The sequence below is a fragment of the Ixodes scapularis genome, unplaced genomic scaffold, assembly GCF_016920785.2.
Source record: "Ixodes scapularis isolate PalLabHiFi unplaced genomic scaffold, ASM1692078v2 ptg001131l_1___fragment_3__unscaffolded, whole genome shotgun sequence".
Lineage (NCBI taxonomy): Eukaryota > Metazoa > Arthropoda > Arachnida > Ixodida > Ixodidae > Ixodes > Ixodes scapularis.
The window spans coordinates 757,501-761,768 of record NW_024610104.1 but is presented as its reverse complement, the minus strand read 5'-3'; positions in this window follow the sequence as shown (position 1 = coordinate 761,768).

Below are 4,268 nucleotides of genomic sequence, written 5' to 3'. Positions count from 1 at the left end.
GAATTTCAGAGTGCAAATTGTTAAATGTCTCAGGCACATAATATTCGCGCGTATTCTTACCATATCGAGTACGAACAAAAGGGACTTTAAATGTTTCTTGAAAACGAAGGGAACGAGTAGGTACGTTTTTTCTCTTGAAATCATCAGACCAGAAGTAACGTTGGACAACAGTTCGAGTAAAAAGACTTCTGAGACATGGGAATTGCAGGAAATTAAACAGGTCACTGTCGTCAGGTATTTGCAAGCCGTAAGATACACTTTTCAAAATATTTTTTAAAATGCTATCTATTTTACCATGCCACTGGGTAGAACAGTTCCCAAACACTGTAATCCCATACCTTAACACGCTATATGCCAGTGTGTGGGCGATTATTTTACGTACAGAAAACGGCATAAGCGATTTGGTGTTATATAAAAGACAACTTACACTCCTTAGCTTTGCACAAAGTGACACGAATTGAGCATTCCAAGTTAGGCCGCAGTCAAATAAAATTCCAAGGTACTTGACATATTCAACATATTCCAATGAAACACACTTGCATGATACACATTTTGAGTGATGTAAAACAAAAGGGAAATCCAGACGCACGTATTTAAGGGGATTATGGAAACAGATAAGTTTAGTCTTATTTACGTTAACATCCATAAGGTTTCGCTGAAACCAGTCCATGACTGTAGTCGCAGCACACTGTAGTGAGCGGGCGGCATTTTCAAAATTAAGATGTCGAGTGACTATTACGGTATCATCCGCATATTGATAAAGCTTGGCTTCAGAGAGAGATGTTGAAATATCATTAACGAACAGATTAAATAGAAGTGGAGACAAAATTGAGCCCTGGGGTACCCCTGCTCTTAGCATTGTTCGCGGACTGCGGGACTCAGCTGCAATTACAAGCTGTGAGCGATTTAAAAGGTAATTGGACAGAAACGAAAAAAACGGGCCACGAAAGCCGTAGCTATGCAGCTTTCTCAAGAGGACTGAATGGCTGACCGTATCAAACGCCTTCGATACGTCTAAAAAAAGGGCACAGCTTACAAGATTTCTTTCAAAACCGGAAAAGAGTAAATCAGAAAAGTCTTCCAGCAGAGGTTGAGTACCTTTTCCCCGAATAAAACCAAACTGACTAGGTGAGAGAACATTATGCACGTCTAGGAAGGATGACATAACTTGGAATACGTGTTTTTCTAGGATTTGAACAATAATTGGTAATATAGAAATTGGGCGGTAATTTTCAATCTTATTCGCTCCACCTCCTTTGTATAAGGGCCTTACAATAGCAGTTTTTACTTCATCTGGAAGAACGCAACTCTCAATAAAGCCATTCAGCATATGAAGCAATACATGCTTGATAACCTCATAATTTCTGCGGAGATCGGAAACTCGGATGCCGTCGATGCCTGGAGATTTGGAAGACTTGAAACTAAACAGTAACGAGTGCAGGTCGACATCATTGAGTGGTGGAAGAAAAGCAGAAGCTGCGACGACATTGTTGAAAGTGATGGAAGAATCTCTGCTTTTACCAGAAAAGGTCGCAAAAAAACTGTTGAAATCTCTTACAACAGTTGAAAGATCTGGACCGAAGTTTTTTTTCAAAACGTTATCAACAGAACTTGCAGAAGGGTTGCCACAAAACTCATTGACGAGAATCCAAGTCTGTGTCATGTTCGAGCGAGACTCTGAAAATTTTTTATGAAAATACTTTCGCTTTGCCGAGCGAATCATAGCATTTACCATGTTTCTGCAAATTTGATAGTTCGATTTAAGTACAGTATTACTAGGCGAACGCCTATATCGAGCCCACAAGTTATTCTTTTCCGCTATTGCCGCCAAAATGTCTGCATTCAACCAGTAGTGATTAGGCCGACGTCTTTTAACGCAGATTTCTTTTCTTGAGGAAACGTAAAACATATTAATGACATGAGCGAACTTTTGGTATATGTCAGTGGAACTAACTGATTGAAGAAACCCATTCCAGTCGAAAGAAGAAACAAGACGATCAAATTTAGCGGTGTCAATAACAGATGTTCTAGTGCCCAGTAAGCTATTTTGCGGGGAAGGGTTAACATTGGACCACCGACATGAAATAAAGTAATGATCTGCAAGCTTCTGTGTGATAATTGCTGACTGGACTCTTTGTGAACAAGTTCGGAGATTGATATGGTCTATACATGAGACGACCATGAGACGACCAACCGACCCGAGAGAATTTCTTCACGGGTCGGAGCATTTATCAAGCTGCTAATCCCGTTACCAGAGAGAGTGTTGAGGTAAGTGCATACTGAAGGCTTTGAGGGGGTCAAAATGTCGATGTTAAAATCGCCGAGGATGCATAATTGATCGTAAGTGGACAACTGCCGAAGAGCACCATCTAGTTCATCCAAAAAATCGCGCACGTGTTCTGATGGAGGCCTATATATTGCTAAAAAACATATAGAGTTAAGTTCATTTGTGATATTGAGCGCAATACATTCGGCGTGATTGAACGTAACCGCTAGGTTATTGATGGACCAGTTGTCACGAACATAGACTGCAATCCCACCCCCTCTGCCACATGGCCGAGTGGTAAACGTAGTGTTATAGTTTGGCATAGAAAACTGACTTGTCATTTCTGCTGCAATATTAATTTCGGAGAGAACAAAAACGTCAACTGAAGTGTTGATATCACTACATATTACTTTGAATTCATTCCAATGTTTTCGAAGGCTCCTGATATTAACATGAACTACTGTGCAGGATGGGTCTAGAGAATCTTCAAAAAAATTACGAAGTCTGTGAAAATCTGACACTCGAGCAAAATTCATTGGGGGCCTATACAATGCTGTCAATGTCCGTTATCTGGTTGACACGAATGAGGTCAGAACCCTCACTCTTCTTGGCAAATATTTTTCCCCTTTTCACCCATACGAATTTGTAGCCCTGAGCCTTGCCTTTCTGTCTTGCTAGCCAAAACAGCTCCTTGTTCGCTCGGGTCAGGTTATCATTGAAGTAAAGCCGTGGGATGCCCCCGGTTTGACTCAGCAAACGAAGGGCACCACGCTCAGCCATCCAGGCTTCCTTCAGACTGACTGAAGAGAATCGGATTAGGACTGGTGCAATCCCGTCCCGCCTGCCTGGCAAGCGATGTACTTCCTGAATATCAGAACACTGGAATGTCTTACCAATAGACAGCTTACTCGCAAGCTCGGCTATAGACGCTACGAGATTTTCTCCCGGAGAGGTCGGCAGCCCGTGCAGTTCCATGTTAGCAAGACGCGAGTACTGTTCGCTGTCAATTTGCTCAGTACGAATTTTTAGGATCTCTGTTGCTTGGGACTGTACCTTGGCTTGGAGATCCGAGACCTCGGCCTGGAGGGCTTTCACCGTTTGATTATTTGATGTTGCTAGCGTTAAAAGAGAGTTATATTTTGCAGAGAAGTCAGCAATCGATGTTTGGACGTCTTTCACTGTCGTCTGGAGGCACTCAACAATAGGCCCCAGGGCGAGGAGTTCGTCAAGCTTGGCGGGATCACTTCCAAGGCGTCGACGCTCTGTTTCAGGGAGAGTAACGCTTCAAGTTTTGCGTTCATGGATGCTAGTTCTCCCCTTAAGGAGCCAGTTTCCTTTCATGGATTTGGTGCACTGGAATGCGCTGGGCTTGGAACTGAGAGGCTCTCATTATTGCGACAAGACCTGCAGATCCAATTGTCTCTCTTCACTTGACTCATGGCGGTAAACGTTGATTCAGAAACGCCTGCACAGTTTTTAGTAAGATGGAAAGCGTTCTTGCAGGTCGCACAAATCAGGTGTTTGCCATCGTTCCGAATTTCTTTGCTGCACTTAGCGCATTCCACACCTGAAGCCATGGTCTGCACCAGTTCAGTCTCTGCTCAGAAGGCTCGTGCAGATAAACGAGAAATCGACTAGCTCACCGCGAAGATGGTCTTGCTGGACAGCTGGCTTTGGACGAACATAAAGCTCTGCAGGGTAATAAGGCGGAAACCTGCCCTGGCAGCCGAGGCCAAAAACGACAGTTCTGACCAGGTCCGGATTCACCTCACGAAGCACACGGGTCAAGCGTTGCAGCTCAAGTAGGAGTCGAGTGACAAGCACCGGTTGTTGATGGACGAGCGCTCCAAGCTTCGGAGGCACCGGAGCAATGTCGTCGTTTTGATGGCGGTCGGTGGTGGCTCACAGGGATGGTCTGAGTAGATCTTCGTAGGATTTCAAAGAGATGGGTCACCTCTAGAGTGGCAAGATAGGGTAATCTGCGTCCATCAAGTGAGTGCAG